Source organism: Nelumbo nucifera, chromosome 6 (assembly GCF_055504915.1).
Source record: "Nelumbo nucifera cultivar China Antique chromosome 6, China Antique-T2T, whole genome shotgun sequence".
NCBI classification, from domain to species: Eukaryota; Viridiplantae; Streptophyta; class Magnoliopsida; order Proteales; family Nelumbonaceae; genus Nelumbo; species Nelumbo nucifera.
Window position 1 is genome coordinate 39,972,871 of NC_142654.1, and position 21,059 is coordinate 39,993,929.

The window sequence follows — 21,059 nt, forward strand, 5'->3', positions numbered from 1 at the left end:
TATTTAAAATATTATTTGAATTTTATTTTTAATACCTTTCTAAAAACAAACTTTTAATTAACAAAATTAGGGATTCAGGTCCCCAATGGGGAAGCCCTCTCTGTTGAGGACCAGGGATGCAGTCTAAAATTTTTGACACTTATTAATTTAAAACTCGAGGTCGGGATGGGGAGTATGACCCCCGCCCATTGCTATTCCTACCCTTGGGGTCATCCTCTAAACCTATAACACCCCCAAACCCATAAATATAGTTCCAATAATTATGGTAATTACAAATGTAGTATCCAATAATTATGGAAATTATTAAAATTTTCTAATTATTTATTTGAAAAATTGGAAGTTTTATAACTTAAGTTTCATTAAATTAACAAAATTTATTGATAAAAAATTATAGTAAATATAAAAAATAAATTTATATTTATTGAATCAATTTTCCACCAAAAATTATTGAAAAAATTTAATTATTGTTTGATAATATCATTAAATATTAATAAATTTACCAAAATTACTGAAAATATCAATAACTACTTATGGATAAAAATTACTGATAATTTTTAATTACTAAATTTTTATTTATTAATATTTTAATTAATTATTAATTTTTTAGTAATTATTGATTTCAATAATTAATTTTCAAAAAATTCTGAAATTAAATTACCAAAATCAGTAATTTTCAGATAGTAATTCTTAGTAATTAAAATTTTAATTTACCAAAATTATGAAAAATTATAGTTTAGATGTAGATATTCACTAAATAATATTCAATAATATCAATAATTATTGAAAATATAAAAAGTATTTCAAAAATTAATTTAACTACCCAAATTAATTTACTACTTATTGCTAAAACTTACTTATAATTTTTAATTATTAAATTTGTATTTTATTATTATTTTAATTAATTATTAATTTTTTAGTAATTATTGATTTCAATAATTAATTTAAAAAATTCTGAAATTAATTACAAAATTCAGTAATTTTCAACAAGTAATTATTAGTAATTAAAATTTTCAATTTACCAAAATTATGAAAGATTATAGTTTAGGTGTTGAGATTTACTAAATAATATTCAATAATATCCGTAATTATTGAAAATATAAAAAAATATTTCACAAACTAATTTAACTACCCAAATTAATTTACCCACGTTTTTTGCTTTTAGATGGTTTATAATATAGATTAAGAGGTGTTTTAGGAGGAATTTTAGATGTGAGAGATTATTTAGGATAAATTTTAGAGGGGGTTGAGCCGATTGGTAGCATGAGAGAGAGAGAGAGAGAGAGAATTGGAGTGGAAATCTAGTGAAGAAGAGAGGGCTGGCACGTGGCAATATAGATTAAGAGGTTCTTTAGAAAGAATTTTAGGTGGAAGAGATAATTTAAGAGAAGTTTTAGGAGGGGGTTAGGTAAGTGATTGAGAACATGAGAGAGAGAGAGAGAGTTGGAGTGGAAATTCAGTGAAGAAGAGAGGGCTGGCACGTAGCAATATAGATTAAGAGGTTCTTTAGAAGGAATTTTAGGTAGGAGAGATAGTTTAAGAGAAATTTTAGGTGGGGGTTAGGTAAGTGATTGAGAACATGAGAGAGATTTGGAGTGGCGCTCTAGTGTAGAAGAGAGGGCTGCCACGTGGCTACATGGAAGGGCTAGGAAGGGGTAAGGGAGAAAGGAGAGAGATTTAAGAAGATAAGAGAGAAGGGGGAATGAAAGATGGAGAGGGCTGCTGATGTGGGACCTAATCGCTTTATAATATAGTATAGATAGAATAGATATGAACAAACATCAAAATTTGCAATTATTTAATGGAAACATGTACAAGCAGAGAGATGAGTTAGGAGGGTTGAAATTTAGCCCAATATCGGTTTACTTTGCTCCTTGGGCCTTAGATTTATCCATGCCTCCACCTCTGACTACCCTTACCAACAAAGGCCACTTTCAACTTTCAAGAAAGAAGGAAAGAATTCCTGTTGCTCAAGTCTCATGGTCATGGTAGGTCAACCAATAATAAAACCAGCATTTAAGAAATCATGAAGAATTCAATTTCTTGGTATGGGTTCACCAACCCACACGCAGATTACATCCCATGTTTGATTAAAACACTGGCGTATTCAAATTTCATTTGGGGGTTTCGGTTTCTCCTGCGACCATGACCACAGGAAAGAGTTGTGAATTGGGATCTCCCCAAACGGAATAATCACAAATCACTGTAATATCTCAACTGCAAAGCGCAGGACAAGGGGAAGAAATCGTGTTCTTTATCTCGTGACGTTTACAGTTTATGTCATTCAATTCCTGTACTCCATTAATTGATAAGTTTGTTTATTCATTCTGCAGCAAAGCTCAATAGCTACAAATACAAAAGAAATTATATTTTATAAAATTGCTTTCTACAGTAAACAGAGGAAAAGCTGGTGTCCCCCATTCGATCTGTACTTCTACAGAGACCCAATCCATCTTCTCATATCAACAAATCCTATAAAGAAATTAAACCATCTCAATCTGAATCTTCTTCTGTCTTCTCTCAGACTTGCATTTTTTCTCCTGTTTTCTCTTTCACAGATTCTGCTCTACGTTTTTCTACTTAACTACCCTCCTCTTTCAAGTTTTAAATTTAACACTTACACCATTCTTTTCTTTCAACCTCTTTCTTTCTGATAAATTAAATGAGAGACCACATACGCAGATATGCTTAAATTAACACTCCTCTGTCCTCAGTACTCACCTGCATAAAACACTGAAATTATTTCTTTTAGTTATCTGATAATAATATATATATATATATATATATACCTGTTTTTTCACTATTCACAGTCGACCACCCTCCTCCCTAAGCCACCTCAACAATCATTTCAACCCCCACTCGACGATCATCACAAGCTGCCGGAGTGACGCCGTTGCACTTAACGGCCAAACCTTCTACACCCCACAGCTTCCCCTCAGTCTCCCTGTGTATGGAAGAGGCGATCGCCGTCAGATCCCTGTGGTGCACGTTAACCTTCAGCCCGTACTTCATGAACAGAGTCAAGGACATCTTCTGCTCCACGCAGTGGCCCGGTGCTAAGCTCAGCCGGTGTCGTAGCAACACTGCAGCCGCGATCGACTTCATTTGCAGATAAGCTAAGTCCTTCCCAAGACAGATCCTGGGCCCGGCGTTAAAAGCTACGAACTTGAATGGATGTTGGGCTTCGAATTGCTTCTCGTCGGGTGATAACCACCTCTCCGGTCGGAACTCAAGGAAGTCCTCCCCCCACGTGAACTTCATCCTGCCCGCCGAATATATAGAATACGTGATTGCCGAACCCGCCGGAACGAAAGTTCCGTCCGGCAGCACGTCGTCGGCTGCCACATGTTTTGAGTCTTCCGGCACCGACGGGTAGAGTCGCAGGGTTTCCGACAATGCCGCCTTCAGGTAGATCAAACGGTCAACTTCCTCGAACGCCAGGGGCTCGTCCACCCACTTCGATGGGTTGTTGCCACGTGTTTCCATGAGAACGGTGCAGATCTCGCGTAAGATCTTCTCCTCCACTCTCGGGTTCTGCATCACCAACCAGAAGAACCAGCTCAGCGCCACGGATGACGTGTCACGGCCAGCCAGGATGAAATTCAGTGCGACGTGTTGCAGGAACGAATCCGAGTAGGATTCCTTCTTCTTCATGAACCTCGAGAGCAAGTCATCATGGTGGGTCCCACCTTGGTGTTGATTCAGAAGCTCGAGCTTACGTGTCTTGATGACATCGGCTAGATACTTCTCCACGTGTTCGACGCTCTCAGTCAAGGTGACTTCCAAGCCGAGCCGAAGCCACTTCTTCAGCTTCCATATGAACTCAGGAAAGATAAAGCGCTGCAGCGACGCCTCCGTGGCTCGGTCGAAGGCCGAAGCGAAGCCGTTCTCCGGGAGACCCGGAGATAGGGTTTGTGGGTCCTTACCGAACGCCAGCCCGCATATGTTATCGAAGGTGAGCCGGAGCAGGAGGTCCTGAAGATCGACCGGCTTGGATTCGAGCTGAGCCGCCTTCAGAATCGGGCAGAACCTCAGTTTGATGGCTCGGTTCACCCACCGAGCCATGGCTTGGCGCAGCGTTCGGGTGGTGAATTCGAGAGCAGCGGTTTTCCTCTGGAAAAGCCACGTGTCTCCATCAGAATTGAAGATGCCTTCACCGAGTAGATCATGGAACACAGCCTGCCAGGTGGGGCCCTTCGGATAGTTGTCGAATCGGGTCTTCAGTATGTGCTCCAGATTCTGCGGATCGCACGTGACGGTCACAAGCCCTTGCTTTCGCGCCAGAGAGGGGATGGCGCAGATGCAGGTCTGGTACGTGCCGCCACACGCTCGGAGATTCTCGGCGATCCAGTCGTGCATGCGATCGGCGTTGTCGATCAGTCCCGGAAGGCTACCCAACAGGGGCCAGACACGTGGACCTTTTAATGACCGGGAGATGAGTCTGAACCAGAGTAAATACGCCATAATGGCTGCCAAGAGCAACAGAGTCGTAGATGCATCCATGGGAGGAGGATTGGATGATTGATTGCCGCCGCCGGTAAAATGCAATTTCACGGTGGATTTTTTTTTATTGCCGGAAAGTTACTCGACTCCGGTAAACCCTGGAACTGGGTTCTGGAAGGTAGCTTGAAAATAGAAAGCACTCCAGTGTGTGTGATGAAAAAATGTTGGTTTTCCCCTGTCGACACCAACCTCACAGGTCATCGCAACCCTGCATTGGGAACGTACGTCTTCCTATATGAATGATAAAATCATAAAATCAACTACGGGAGATGTTCTTCCGTGTCACCGGCTTATTAAGCTGGGAGCTGCAGAAATAAGGAAGCTATATATGTAGAGGAAAATGGCGTCGAAAGAGGAGAAAAGAAGCCTGCAGAGACTGCGACTGTGAAAGGGAGAAATGAAGAACTCATGTACGAAAACTGGGAAACTAGATAATGTAAAGGAATAAAATGAAGAAAAGGAAGGAAACCCGGGTTAGTGAGACCTCAGACCTGGGTTTTTACGTCGGAAAACCAGAGAGCTAAAAGGAAGGAGAGGAAAGAAATGGAGGCGTATGACTGTGAAAGAGAGAAATGAAGTTACACGGATTTATAGGAGAAAAGAAATGGCAATTAATTAATGTGGCCAGATTCTTCTTCAATTGCACAGTCTCTCTCCCATTAGCCCACTAACACCTTGAAACACGCCATAGAGGTCGTTGGGAATTTAAGGTAAACCAGCCCAGCAGACCCCCCAGACGAGAAAACCAGTTGGACAAAATTAAACCGGACATCTCTCTCTCTCATATAGTCATTCATATACATATATATACTCATGCATGAAAATATATACAAGTACATACGTTATGCATATAGAAAATTCACCTAATTCTGCAGGAGAGGGGGTCCTCTTAAATTCACGCATTCAATGGAAGAAGAGAAGTATATAAATGGAATTAGTTAAGAGATGGGAGATTAAATTTAAAAGGAAATGCCACCGGCATGTATGGTGGTGCATGGTTATTTGATATTTCTTTTCTTTTCTTTTCTTATGCATGAGAGACAGTCTGGTATTGGGTGAACGACCCACCAAAGATATAAGCTAATTTAACTTTATCCAAATATATATCCAAAAAGCTAAAATAAACCTAAACTCTATCTGACGCTTCTGCATGGTGCATCTTTGGGTTATATTGGTGCAACTGTTTCCTAACACCCTTGCCTTTCATCATGCATGTCAAACCCTATAATCCAAAAAGTCGTATCAATTTCTTGATTCAGGTGATATTAAGACAAAATATTGACTGAGATGGCCCAGTTAAGTTCCTCAACAGGTTGGCCTTAGGGTTGGCAAATGGATGGATTGGGTTTGGATAAGGATTGAGTATCAATTCACCCATCTTGGTCCACCAATCCATCATGACCCATCATCAATGCTTGTTAAAAGGGTCATAACCCACTTTAACCCTGACCCACCCGAGCTGATTCATCCATATTGACCCACTTGATCCATTTATATGACCTTTTCCCACCCTTACCCATACTAACCCACCTACCATCGCATATAAATATATAAACGGGTCGAGTCGACCGGTATACCCTAAACAACAACTTTTGAGAGAGTCAACTCTCCTGAGACTATCAAGTGGTATAAACGGGTCGGATCGACCCATGTGCCCGAAAATGTTATTTTGGATGAAACACCTCTCAATGATGCCACATGGAAGAAACGGGTTGTGTCAGCTTATATACCCAAAAAATAACAACTTTTTGAGAGAAACAACTCTCCCGAGATTGCCATGTGGTATAAATGGGTTGGGTTGACCTGTATATCCGAAATAATAGAAAATACCAGAAAATTCAAAAAACATGCAGAAAATTGCAAAAATATACAAGAAATTTGTAGAAAATGCATGAAAACACAAAAAAATGCAGAAATTAATCAGAAAAATTGCAGAAAAAAGTAGAAAAATAATAGAAGATTGCAGAAAATGGAGAAAAAAAATACTAAAAAAGCAGAAAATACCAGAAATAGCAGAAAAATGCAAAAAAAAAGTAGAAAATTGCAAAAAAATACTAAAAAATTGCAGAAAATAGAAGAAAATGCAGAAAAATAGTAGAGAATTACAAAAAATAGCAGAAAATTGCATAAAAATACTAGAAGATGCAGAAAAATACCAAAATTGCAAAAAAATAGCAGAATATGCAATAAATTGAAGAAAATACCAGAAAATTGCAGAAATTACAGAAAATACAAGAAAATTGCAGAAAAGTACCAGAAAATTGCAAAAAAATAGCAAAACTACCATGAAGTTGTAGAAAATTTGAAAAATAATAGAAAATTACAGAGAATACCAGAAGGTAGAAGAAAATAACAGAAAATTGTAGAAAAGACAGAAAATTGCAGAAAATGCAGAGAAAAGCCAAAAAAATTTACAGAAATTGCAGAAAAATACCAAAAAATCACAGAAAATACCAAAAAAATGTAGAAATGCAATAAAAGAAGAAAATTGTAAAAAAAATGCACCAATCAAAATCCACAAAATGTATTGTAATGCAAATATAGGACTCTATTATGATCGAAGTCTACATATCCAATGATAGATTAATTCTACCATGGATGGAATGCAACAAATCATAAAACCTTTTCTTCTCTCTCTTTCTCTTTTATATAATCTTAAAATATCGGCCTTAATGATGTTTTGAGTAATATGCCGAACATCAGAATTCAAAACAGTATGAACATTTCTATTTCCTTCATGCTCTACATATGAGAGAGGATAGTCATGCCTTATTATTACCATTGCCATCGCTTCCTTTTATGCAACTTCATCAAATATGTGAGTCCTACTTCAAGGACTACAGGTCTCAATTATATTTTGATATGTTGTCTCAAATTGGATGTGCCATAACTAGAATCTATAATGTATGCTTTCTCGTAGAACTTACACTTCGCTTTTGGTTTTCCATCATCATCAATAAACTTTTCAAAAGCCCCCCCCCCCCCATACACTTGAAAAACCTCTTTTTCCACTAGTAGAGCTTGAGCTTAAGTAACATTAAGTTGAAGTTGACAATGAAATCAATGTGGCATAAGTGAAAACTTTCATGGATAGCGTTGATAGATAGAGATAAATTCTCTATCCAATAAGAGATAAACATGGGATGAGTTAGAAATAGAAATACTTTAGAAAGATTTAAGAGAGTTTTTAGGGAAAGGGGGAGGGGAGAGGTTGAGAGATTTTAGGACAATTTTTGGGTAATTGGGAAGTAAAAGGAAAACAAATCATTCAAAGGATTTTGAAACGGTAGACCAAAAGAGATTCTACAAGTAGCAAAAGTTGTAGAAAACAGATATAACATTAAACAAGAAGCAGAAACAAGAACCATAAACTTGAAATGTGAAACACAACAAAATAGAAAGTAGAAAACAACCCAAAGGCAAAAGCTAGAGTGGTACTACTTGCCGATGGGAAATTTGTATCCACTCACGAATTGATCTACTCTAAGTACACATTGGGAAAGGCCATACACAGACCTAGACAAATTTAACAGTAAGATAAAAAGGCTTTCTTGCACATAGGAGATGTTTTCACGTCTAGAAAGGATTAGCAAGTAGAAAACAAGGATGGAATGACAGAATATGATTTACATATCTGTCCCCAAGTACATGAGATAAAGCTAATTAATGATGATACGGATCTTACAAGTGGTCCTCTTTGTTTTTATTTTTATTTATTGATTTATCTTTTGCTTAGTGTTCATCACGTGCACTGATATTTTCTCTGCCTTATTTCTAGTAGAAATCCTTTCGATGACTGAAAAGGTTAAACTCAGGGGCTAGGACTCTAGCAAAATGAAAGACGTTTGGAAGTTTTGCAACACATGGTAGTTCACAATTCTACCATAGGCACTTGGAATGCAGAACTTTAGGCTATGTTTGGTTTGAAAGAAAAAGTAAGGAGAGGAAGGAAAAGGTAGGTTTGTATAGGTTTCCTACCTTTTCTTTCAAACCAAACACAGCTTTAGATATTATGAGATGTTACATGGAAATTAATTACAAGGCTATGTATAAGCCCTATCTCAACTAAATGTGGGGGCCATTGATGGGCTTGTGTGGAGATGCACCCTTCATGGGAAAAGTAACAACCTCATCTTCGTGCATTAAGTTGCTTACCACTGATTCCCCAAGTGGGTCCACATCTAGCTTCCTTCACAATGATATGAAAAAGAGACACCTCACCTATGTTAGATGAAGCTCTTACCCCCATTAGTCAAGTTGTTTGTGTGGAAATGTGTATATAATGTTTTGCCTTCAAAAGAAAGACTTGCCAGCTGGCACTCTCATTTCAATGATATTGCATGTCCAGTCTGTGGGGAAGATGTTGAAATTGTTATACATATTCTCTTTCTTTAAGTCATGTAATTCTATCAGATTTAATAACCGAGTCGGATGAATGAATATATGCCTATGGGATTTTTCAAAAAAAGAAAAAAAGGAAAGAAAATTTTGAAAAATCAATGTTTTGACACTTTATTGGTTGTATCCTTTCTTATAAACATTGTTTAGGAGTTTCAAGTGCCAAAATATTTTTCTGACTTCAGATTTATTGAGTATCACCAAGTTAAGACCATTAGTTTTGGAGTTATACCAGTAATGGTGGTTGATGCTGCGCAATCTAGCTGCTCCTAGCTGGAGCTGACTTGGCTCCCAGGTGATGAGGGACATGGAGAATCTGCACAGAAAGAATCAGAGAACTCAGGGGTGCTTACCCGACGAGGTTGCTCCGATGCTTAAGTCAGTATGTGCGCACTGAAAGTGATCAGAAAGTAGGAGAGCTAGTAAGCAGTAATTGCGCGTACCTCTGCCCCCAAAGGGTTGGGGTCTTTTTATATTGGAATCCTCGCGGGTTTTTTGGAGTGGTTTTGGAATTCTCGCCGTGATGTGGCCTGTCACCGAATTAATGGGAGATAATGTCGCCAGCCGATAAGGCATATCGTTGCCGTCCGAATCGGTCGGAGGAGATAAGGCCAGCTGTTACGAGGCGTGATCCCGTGAAACATGGAATCCGGTTACGAGATCTTCGGGGTTATCATGTGGAGGCCGGTCAATATTACCTGAACTGATGCCCCCCGGGTCCGATCTGTTATGAATGCCGAGGTGCCTGGTAACCAAGGTGATCTTAATGCAATCGTGCCTCGAAGTGAACTTGTCCCGAGGTGGATTCGCTTCCGAGGTGGGTCTGTCCCGAGGTGGTTCAGTTATCTGAGCTTGGTCCATCGAAGACTTGGGTTCACTTGGGATGAGTTGTCATTCTGTCAGCTAGGTCGTGTCCACGTGTCCCTCCATTATTAGGTCGGAACAAATCACCCCACATCAATTGCCCCCCACTCCCCGGGCCAGGGGTCCTGACCTGGTGCGGGGAGTTTATGACAAACCAAGTGGATTTGGTTCGAGGACCGGGCAGCTAGTCAGATAACCCACGGGTCGGACTCGTTCGGCCGCCCGACTCAACCAGGAAAACACAGGTCGCGTCTAGTTTACGCGCGGACGTCACACAAATTATGAACTCCGCGGATGTCAAAAAACACGCTAAACCGAATTTACCCTCGGGGGTCGTGCAACTGGTTTTCCTAGGAGCCGTACGATTGCTTTAATCTCAACCGTTAGTTCTCAAACATAGCGGCTATAAATAGGAGGGTCCGCGACTCGTTCCTCGCCACAAATTCTGCAATTGAGCTCTCCCGAGGTCGCGTCAAGGTCTCCCAGCTCGGTTTTCTTCCCGCTTCCCACTTCGTTCTTCAATCTTGGTGAGTCTCTTAGCTTTTTCTTGTTTCCAATTATGTCGAGCTCTAGCATAGATAGGCTTGTAGATAGTGTTAGCAAGAAGGGCGCCGTTGTTCTTGCTGGGGAAGCTAGTCCACAGTAGGGTGCCTCCCTTCATCGGTCTGTAGAGGGAACCTCTGACCCCGAAGTTGGGCCATCTCGGCTCGGGGAGACTGAAGCCCAGGAAGAGGGCCTGTCCTCCAGGTCAGGGGTCCTGACTTCTTCTCAAGGTCGGAAGGCTGACGACTTCGGGCCTTCTGAACTATCTTCGGATACGTTGTTGTACCTGGCATCTTGGTATCGTTTTCCTGACAACTTGATTTTTAGTTCTCAACTAGGTCAGTATCCTTGGGATCACGACCACAATGAGCTTGCTGTTTTTGAGGAGCAGCTCGTGGCAGGGCTGCGCTTCCCTCTTCACCCCTTTCTGATAGAAGTAGTCAAATTCTACAATATCACCATCGACCAACTTCATCTGAACTCTATTTGGAACATAGTTGGTACCATTTCTTTGTTCCACGTCTACAACCGACCTTTGTCCCTTGACGTCTTTAGCTCGATCTGCGCGATCAAGCGAAATTCAACCTGTCTGTGCGGGGACGTACAAAAGAGCTACTACATCTCCTCCAGGCCTGGATTTAAGATCCTATCCGACTGCCCGAACAAGGTTCCGGCCTGAAAAAGACGGTACCTCATCGTCCATAACCCGGAAGGGTGGTCTTTTCCAACCCACTGGAGGGTTGCTACCCAAGACCCTGGGGTGATCTTGGACGCGGAAACCAGGGCAGCGATTATCTCTTGGAGGGACCTCGGCCTCGAGATGAAGAGCTTCTTGGTAGAGGAGGCACTGATGCAAGCTGGTTTGCAGCTACGATGCCAGAGGTTGATGCAAGAAGCCTCCTGATGAGTTCCCGGAAGGGGAAAAAGCGAAAGGCGGCAAAGAGACTCCATCGGGAGGAGACTTCGACATCTGAAGCACCCGAGGTTCAGGTATCCGAAGCAGCCGAGGTCCAGGTTGCTAAACCGATCTCAACCGAACCCCTAAAGGAAGAGGCCCAACCCGTGGACTCCGGGGTGATTGCAATGGAGGGCTGCGAGGAGGAGGCCCATCCTCAGGAACTGGAGGATGGATCTATGCCAAAAGAGTCTGTTGCCGAGCCGGAGCTCGCTCCTGCTGACGAGGAGGAGAGTATCACGAACCATGTGTTCGCAGTGCGGAAGAGCCGGGACGCTGTCTTCCCGAAGGAGGTTGCGCGATGGGCTGATATGCTCCTGAAACGACTTTCGGGACTAGCTTCTAGTCACTGCATGGTGGTAAGCCTTTTGCCTTTGGCTTCTTTCTCCCTCTTTTCTTTCCGTATTTTTTTTTTGTACTAACCTCGATTCGCTTCTGATAGGTTAACTCCGCCCTTCATGCATTGGCTTGCCAGTCCGCGATCCAGTCAAAGTAGGCTGGGGACGCCAAAGTAGAGGCGTGAAAGCTTCACCGCGACCGAGGAGAACACCAAGTACAAGGAGCAGAATTCTGCGCCACAAAGGAGGAGGAGCTGATCGCGAAGATGACCGAGGAGAGGACGCGGTTTCAACGAGAGATCGAGAACCTTGAAGCAATGGTCCAAGAGCGAACTCAGATTTTCAAGACTTCCATCGAGGAGGTGCGGTCAGAAGAGAAAACTAAGGCTGTTGAACGCTTCAGGGAGTCCTCGGACTTCCACGCCCTTCAAGTCGAGTACAGCTCGAGCTCCTACCGCTCCGGATTCAAACTGTGCAGATATCTGATTCGACAAAAGTTCCCTTGTCTTGACCTCAGCGTTATCACGATGGTAGGTTTAGCTCCTGAAGTGGTTACGACAGCAGACGAGGAACCTGACTCGTCAGAGGAGGAGAGCGATGACGAGGTCAAAGTAGTGGGCCCTTCGAACGTGGCTGGCAATCCTCCTGCTTGAATTTTTTTTTCTATTTTCCCTTGAGTTATTAATGTACACCCCAAAGCTACTAAGCTCGGGTCACAAAGAAATCTTCTATACTTACAATTACTTTGTCAATGAAATGCATCATCTTTTTGTAAAAATATTCTAAGTGTAAGTGGCTTCCAACTTGAGTAGCAAATGTATAGGTTATCCGAGTTGTCGGGCTACCGAGCTGGACGATAAGTAGGGATAACCAACCATAAGAATTCTCTAAGTGTGGATTACCCCGAACTGCCTACCCAAACTAGCAGGAATAACTCGTGCTCGTGCTACGCATTTAAATGTCGGTTGTCCCTTAACGAGTCCAACCTGTTTTTTTGTGCCGGAGTGGGCTAGACATCGTAGGGCTCACACCCGAGCTGTCTTTGCCTTAGGCGTTTAGAGGTATTTTGCCTATGCCGAAGAGGCGACTAGGACTTATACACCCATACCGAGAAGGCGACTGGGTTTTGGGTGCCCATGCCGAAGAGGCGACTGGGACTTATATAATGACGAATCTGACTATTTGGTACCTTAGCCCTTAGGCCTTGGGGGCGATTTATTGTCCACCCTTCTTAACTCTGCCCATGCCGAAGAGGCGACTGGGTCTTATGTGGTGCCGGAGTCTTCTATCAGCTTGGCACTTTTAGTCCTTAGACTTCTGGGAGTGACTCGCAGTCCGCTCTCCAGTTAGGCGATTACAGATAGTACCGCCTCAAGTTGCTAACATTCCACGCCCGTGGCACCTGTTTCCCTTCTAGGGTTTTGAGCTCGTACGTACCTTCCCCGAGCACCCGCTTTACTCGGTAGGGTCCTTCCCAATTCGGTCCGAGCTTACCAACACCGGGCTCAGGCACCTTGATTTTACGAAGTACTAGGTCTCCGACGCAGAAGTTTCGATTCTTGATTCTGGCGTTATAGTACCGAGCCACTCTCTATTGGTAGGCCGCAGTCCGGATGTGTGCGAGGTTCCGTACCTCTTCAACTAGGTCGAGGTTGGTGCGTAGCTCGTCATCATTTGTGTCTTCAACTAGGTCGAGGCTGGTAGGCCGCAGTCCGGATATGATTCCAGTCGTAGTGTGGGCACCTCGATTTCGGCTGGGATGACTGCCTCCGTGCCGTAAGTGAGGTTGAAAGGGGTTTCACCCATGGCGGTCTTCATAGTGGTTTGATAGGCCCACAGTACACTGGGCAGCTCGTCTACCCATAGTCCTTTAGCTCGGGCTAGGCGTGCTTTCAATCCACGGAGGATGGCCCTGTTCGTAACTTCAGCTTGACCGTTCGCCTAGGGGTGTGACACAGAGATGAAATTTTGCTGTATCCCCATCTGGATGCACCAATTCTGAAACATGATGTCTTCAAATTTTTTGCCGTTATCGGAGATAAGCACTCGAGGTAGTCCGAAGTGACACACTATGCTTCTCCAGAAGAAGTTTTGGACGCTTCGGGCCATGATCGTCGCCAGCGGTTCGGCCTCCACCCACTTTGTGAAGTAGTCTATTGCTACCACCAAGAATCTCCTCTGTCCTGTCGCTGGTGGGAATGGTCCAAGGATGTCGATTCCCCACTGCGCGAAGGGCCACGGGCTAGTGAGATACTTCAGGTTAGCAGCAGGTTGGTGGTGGACGTTGGCGTACCTCTGACACTTGTCGCATTTTTTGACGAGTTCTAGTGCATCTGCCTTCATCGTTGGCTAGTAGTAACCCTGTTGTAACGCATTTTGGGCGAGAGACCTGCCCCCCAGGTGTCCGCCACACAGACCTTCATGAGTGTCGCGAAGAACGAGCTCGACTTCTGAGTTCGGTACAGTCGCCCGTCTATTATGACGTACTTGGCTGCCTGTCACTCTACCCTTCTAGCTGCATTACGATCTGCAGGGAGGGTCCCGTGAAGCAGGTAGCTCGCGAGTGGATCGATCCAGCTCGGCTTTTCTTGTGCAACAGGAGCAACCTCTTCTGCCGCCCCGAGAATGCTAGGCCGAGGCAGGTTCTCTATGTAAATGGTCCTCATGGTGTTGTCACTTGTGCTGGCTAACTGGGACAAAGCATCGGCCTCAGCGTTCTCGGATCTCGGGATCTGTCTCATGAAGTATGACTGGAAATCACGTAGAGCTTCTCTGACTTTACTCTAGTTTCACCCCGCTTGGCCTGTACAGAATGATTCCAACTCTGCTACCTTGCTGATTTGACGAGCCGTCCACATGGAGGATCCAGGGCTCCTCATCCCAGGTCGGGTTCGTTCCAACCAGGAGAGGTGCCACACTGGTTGAAGCTTCTTTTCCGTGCTCGGGCTCGATCAACTCAGGGACTACAACAGTGAAGGTACATTCCGTGACAAAGTCGGCTAAGGCTTGGGCCTTGATAGCAGTTCGGGGCTCGTACTGGATGTCGTACTCGCTGAGTTCAATGGCCCACTTCGTCAATCTACCGGAAACCTCGGGCTTGAGCAAGACTTGCCTCAGAGGTTTGTTGGTGAGGACGACGATGGTATGAACCTGGAAGTATGGCCGAAGCTTCCGAGCTGCAATGAGTAGCGCGTACGCCAACTTTTCGATTTCTGGATATCTCGTTTCTGCGTCCTGCAAAACTTTGCTAAAATAGTAGATGGGTTGTTGAACCCGATCTACTTCTTTTATCAGTACCGAGCTGACTACCTCGTCACTCGCGGAGAGGTACAACTTCAAAATATCTCCCTCCTCGGGTCGGGTCAAAACCGGGATGCTGGCGAGGTACCTTTTGATCTTGTCGAAAGCGAGCTGACACTCTTCGGTCCATTCGAAGTCTTTGCTTTTTTTGATTGCCTTGAAGAAAGGCAGGCAGCGATTTGCCGATTTAGACATGAAACGGCTCAGAGCGGCTATACGACCGTTTAACCTCTGAACCTCTTTCAATTTACGAGGTGGTCTCATATCTAAGATGACCTTGATTTTGTCGGGACTACAGGATCGGTGTTCAGTTTGTGAGTGATTATTCTAGGGTCTATGCCGGGCATCTCTGCCGCGGACCATGAAAATGCATTTAAATTTTGAAGTAAGAAACTTACCAGCTAAGAACGTAGAGGCTCCTCAATCGATGCGCCGATTTGGAGAGTCCTGTCTGGATCTTCTGCTGAAACAGGTATAAGAACTGTCTCTTCTATTGGTGAAGCTCGCTCCTCATGGTACTCCGTAGGTCGCTCCAATTCGAGGTCGTCTGCTACCATGGCTTTCCCTTTGAGGGCGACGATGTAGCATTTGCGAGACTCGAGCTGGTCGCTTCGCGCTACCCCTACTCCAAAGTCCGTGGGGAACTTCATGGCCAGGTAGTAGGTGGACACCACTGCACGTAGAGCGTGGGTGATTGGCCGACCTATTATGGTGTTGTACGGGGAGGGAGTTGTGACCACTAAGAAAGTGTGGTCAAATCTCGCTATGCTAGGCCAGGTGCCGACCTCCATAGGTACTGTAACTCTTCCCAGGGGCCTGACTTCCTCTCCACTGAAGCCTACCAAGGGAATGTTCACAGGCTTGATTTCGCTCTCCTGAAGCTGCAGCTTGTCGAATGCATCCTTGAAGAGTATGTTTGCCGAGCTGCCGGAGTCGACCAAGACGCACTTCACCTCAAAATCATTAATTCTTATCTTTATGAAGAGCGCGTCATCGTGGGGGTACTGGATTCCGCGCGCATCATCTTCAGTGAAGAAAATGGGTTCTTCTAACCTCGGCTTTTTTGGAGGATTCTGTTCTTCTCTTTCAATCTCACAAGCTGATGTCTTCACCGCGGTTGAAGTGCAGCCCACGACAATCGATCCGCCAGTGATCATGTGTATTACCCCTCGAACCGGCCTCTCTTCGGGCAGCTGTCTCTGCGGCTGCTCATTTTTCCTGTTGTTGGACTCGGGAGCATCTCCACCTTGCTCCCCCTGCCGACCTGTTTGGTTTTTATTATCACTCAGTACAAAGTTTTTCAGATATCCGTGACGAATGAGCTCTTCTATCTCATCACGGAGATTCTTACAATTTTTGGTGCTATGACAATGATCTCTGTGGAAGTGGTAGTACACATTTCTGTTTCTGGTGTTCGGATCCCCTCTCATCCGAGGTGGCAACTTCACATAAGAGGCGTCCTTGATCGCCATGAGGATTTCTGTTCGTTTTGCATTCAAGGGCATGTAATTCTTTCTTTCGACTGGAGGAGCTCGGAAAGACTGATCCGATTTTCCTCCTCCTCGGGCTGGCTCATCCTTCTTCCTCTTGTTGTCCCCGTTTGTTGAGGCCTCACCTTCTCTTTTCCTCTTCTCTGGTGGGTTCTCGCTCTTCTGGTTAATTTCTTCCTCTATTCCGATGAACTGGTCAGCAAGCTTGAGGAACTCAATAACGTCTTTAGGTATGTTGGCGACCATGTGCCACTTGAATTCTTTGTGGGTGATACCTCTTTTGACTGCTATGAGTCTTACGGCCGAGTCTAAATCAGGAATCTGTAAGCATGCATCGTTGAATCTCTTGATGTAGCTTCGGATGGATTCTCCCTCCCTCCCTCTTGCTTGTGATGAAGTGCGAGGTAAAAATTTGCACAAACTGTGCCCAACTATTGATTGTCCCGGGCGCTAGGTTTCTATACCATGTGCTAGTTACCCCTTTAAAGGTGGTGGATAAAGCCACGCACATACAAGGTTCATCCGCCCCGGCTAGGTGCATCTGTGATTGAAATGAGTCTACGTGGTCATTCGGGTCGAACGACCCGTCGTACTTGTCCAGGGGAGGTACTTTAAAGTCCTTGGGCATTGGAACTGCCAGGAGCTCGGGAGATAGTGGATGGTACAGAGAGGAGTGGGGCAGTCTTCGCTGTTCCCGAGCTTGCTTCTTCCTTTCCTTTGGACTAGTCGAGCTAGTTTTGGGCTACAGCTCGGCGAGCCTTATGACGCCACTTCTGTTGCTTCTTCACCGGTTCTGCGTTAGTGTTATTGGCTTCTGTGTTATCAGGCACTGTTCTTGCGGGGAGCTGCTCAGACTGTTGGCGACGGTTGCTGTGAACTGAAGGGCCTGGTCTGGAATCCGCGACTAGAACCCCGAACCGGTTCTCCGCGAGCGGGAGTTTGAACTAGGAGGGCCGAGGTGATACAACCCTAGCAGGCTGGGTATCTCCCGATCTGTTCACCTGTTGGGAAGCGGGAGGAGTAACTTGTCTCTCCCTCCTACTACAGGACGAGACCTGGCTCTCGAGGGGATTCCGGGCTTGGGAGGTCTCTCCCCGGCGAGGAGGTCGCTCGCCCTGGCGGTGAGGCTTGACTTGCTGTGCAGCCGGATGCCGAGGTGGAATTGGCTGCTGAGTTTGCTAATTCTGTGGCAGTGGGGGAAACTACTACTGATAAATGTGGTGTAGGACCTACTGTTGATACAGTTGAAATTGCTGGACCTGTTGCATTTGGGCCTGCATAGCCCGCATGCAGTGCATTAGGTCGTCTAATTGATTCTGTCCGACTGTCGGGGGGATGATAGATGGTTCGGCGAAGGTTGCACCCACCATCAAGGGGAGTGGGGCATTCACTAGTACAAGAACCTGAGGCACATTGAGAGTGGGGATCCCATCCGCAGAGAGAGGTACGGTAAACTGTTCGATACAGACAGTTGGGACCTGAAGTTGCCCCTCAGAGGTGTTCATATCGGTGCTTTGCCCAGCGTTGCTGGAAGATGCCATTGAAGACGAGTTTAGTGCGCTTGGTGAAAAAGGCTTTTGAAGCGATTCCCACAGACGACGCCAATTGATGCTGCGCAATCTGGCTGCTCTTAGCTTGAGGTGACTTGGCTCCCAATAGACGACGGACGTGGAGAATCTGCACAAAAAGAATCAGAGAACCCGGGGGTGCTTACCCGGCGAGGTCGCTCCAATGCTTAAGTCAGTATGTGCACACTAAAAGTGATCAGAAAGTAGGAGAGCTAGTAAGCAGTAATTGCGCGTACCTCTGCCCCCAAAGGGTTGGGGTCTTTTTATATTGGAGTCCTCGTGAGTTTTTTGGAGTGGTTCCGGAATTCTCGCCGTGATGTGGCCTGTCACCGAATTAATGGGAGATAACATCGCCACCCGATAAGGCATATCGTTGTCGTCCGAATCGGTCGGAGGAGATAAGGCCAGCTGTTACGAGGCGTGATCCCGTGAAACATGGAATTCGGTTACGAGATCTTCGGGGTTATCATGTGGAGGCCGGTCAATATTACCCGAACTGATGCCCCCTGGGTCCGACCTGTTACGAACGCCGAGGTGATCTTAATGCAGTCGTGCCCTGAAATGAACTTGTCCCGAGGTGGATTCTCTTCCGAGGTGGGTCTGTCTCGAGGCGGTTCAGTTATCCGAACTTGGTCCATCAAAGACTTGGGTTCACTTAGGATGTATTGTCATTCTGTCAGTTAGGTCATGTCCACATATCCCTCCATTATTAGGTCGGGCCAAATCACCCCACATCAGTGGTAATCCGCAAGAAAGAATTTTTGCAAAATGGTTTTCCTTGTCCTTGAGTTAATGAGAAGACAGATGCAGGAGACTATTCCACACTAATAATTCGAAACTATGCAAATGATGCAACTGTAGACAATCATGACAACAAAGAAACTATGCAAAGGTAAAACATATCAACATCGTTGGATATAAAAATATGAAACTCTGCAAGTCCCCTGCTCCCATAAATATGAAACAGCTCAAATTCACTATAGGCAAGATTATCAAAATAGTACGACTGACTGGAATAATAGAAAAACCCTTCTTGATCCCTAGAGTCAAGAACTTAGTTTCATTACAAATCTGCAAACTAAAGATTAATTGTTCAGATTCATGTGAGGGATCTCTAGGATTCAAGCAAGAAAACTACAAGTCGATCTCTAGGACGAACAGATGAGAGCTTGTTAATGCAGCGGCATTTGTGTGACGTTTACCATGAAATTTTGCAGCTTTTCGCATCCCAATGAAGTTCTGTTTTGCTCTGTACTCTCTCACTCTGAAACGTATAAGGAGTTCTAACATGACCCAGTCCAAAGTTTGATTCAGTAACGTATGTGGCAGAACCGGGGACCAATTTTGATCAAAGGGGTTGGTGAATCTTATAAATCATTTATCTTAATGAGGTACCTTTGTGACAAATTGGTTTGGCCCCAGAGCCCCATAAACCATTTCTGGCCATTTCTTGTTAATTTGGTACTAGAATAGCATTTGGTTGGATACTTTGGCCCATTTTTAGGAAAGGGTTGTCAAGGGAATTCAAAAATCCGACATCAGATTCAACACCCAATCTGGTTATTTGGAATTGGATATTGCATCTGTTTATTAATTAAATCGGTTTCGGATTTGACCCATCTCCATATATATTTACTGCCCATTTGGTTCTCGAGAATAAGGATCTATTTCAGCTGACTATAATCCTCATTCCGGTTTCTATTTGAATCAAATAGACTATGAGAATAGGTCATTCTAAGAAATTTCGATTCCAATTCTGACGGTTAACCAAATGGGCTCTTATTCATCTTTTATGACCTACATTAATAACAAGGCAAGCATCTTCTTTATATGGTATAGATAAATTAAAAAAAAAATGTTAATTTTTTTTATGTTTTTTCATTTTGATAAAAATAGAATAAAGTTGGATTAAATCTGAATCTGGTCCAAATCGGATTCCTTACAAACCTACCCATTTTCAATCAAAATTGAGAAATTATTACATTACATATATTGTACAATGTAATGGAATGTAATATTAAAAATATATTAAAACTATTTTCTTCATCTTTTTATTTCTTTGGCAATGAACTTCCATTATTTAAAAAAAATGAGACAAAAACTATTCTCTATTTTCTTTCCACCATTTCAGGCCATTCTATTTCCAGATAGCAATAGAATGCCTATTTTTTAAGAATTGGCAAGAAATAACAAAATGAAAATCTGAACCAAATGTAGCCAAAATGGCCTGATCACCCATCTTCTCCTGGCCCTATCCCACCAATGGGGCAATTTTGAGCCCAAAACTAGACCAAAGCAATGCACAGCAGGCACGTGTCAAAAGGAATCATAAAGTGGAAAGGGATAAAATAATAAAAAATAATAGCAGTTAAAATATTAAACCCTAATATTATTAAAACAAAAAAAAACACACACACACTACTATAAAGAGCCTACACTAATGGGTATAAAATGAGAGATGCCAATCAAAAGCGCTCAAACTGGTTAAATCAAGAAGGCTTGACAACATTATTATTGAACGGGACTGCTTACAGTTAATTAATGGGCTCTCTCCAAAAAAAAGATGATAGATTGGCCGAAGGACAAATTTTCCTTGTCAAAGATATCTGACATGATTGTAACGTAATGGGTTGGGTTGTGTGTGGATTTTTCCTTTGTTAGTCGTTTAGGTAATGAGTTGGTCATGATTTAGCTTAATTATCATGGTTTTGAGCTTTTAGTGGGGTGTTGGTGGATTAGACCACCTGACTGGTTAGTAGTATGTCGTGTTTGTTTTAACGTTGGGTAGTCTGTAGTGTCTTCTTCGATCTTTCTTTTTTTGTTGGACTTTGTTGTTGTTTTCTACTGAATGATTTTTTTTTTCAAGAAAAGTTTTAAGGTTCTTTTTAGACGAGTTCGACTTCAGTCAGGGCAAAGACCATTCTAGCAGTCTTTACTATCTTGTATTGAGAATATCTTCATACTTATATGCTTTATTTCATGGAGAAATATTCCCAATATAAAGTTGGAAAAGGCTATTAGAATGGTATGGGCACTGATTTGCCCTGGTGGAAGCCAATCTCTTCTTAGACACATATAGTTGATTTGGCTTTCTATCTAGCCT

The 21,059-nt window shown here is 43.6% G+C and overlaps 1 pseudogene across 1 annotated transcript; it reads right to left on the reverse strand.

The window, feature by feature from the left end:
• Positions 1-2,302: 2,302 nt before the first annotated feature.
• LOC104610622 (cytochrome P450 86A8 pseudogene) lies at positions 2,303-5,055 on the reverse strand (annotated as a pseudogene). The gene is made up of 2 exons (XR_016077914.1): positions 2,787-5,055; positions 2,303-2,718 (listed from the first exon to the last, which is right to left on the reverse strand). The product of XR_016077914.1 is annotated as a cytochrome P450 86A8 pseudogene (transcript).
• Between the last annotated feature and the right edge of the window lie 16,004 nt (positions 5,056-21,059).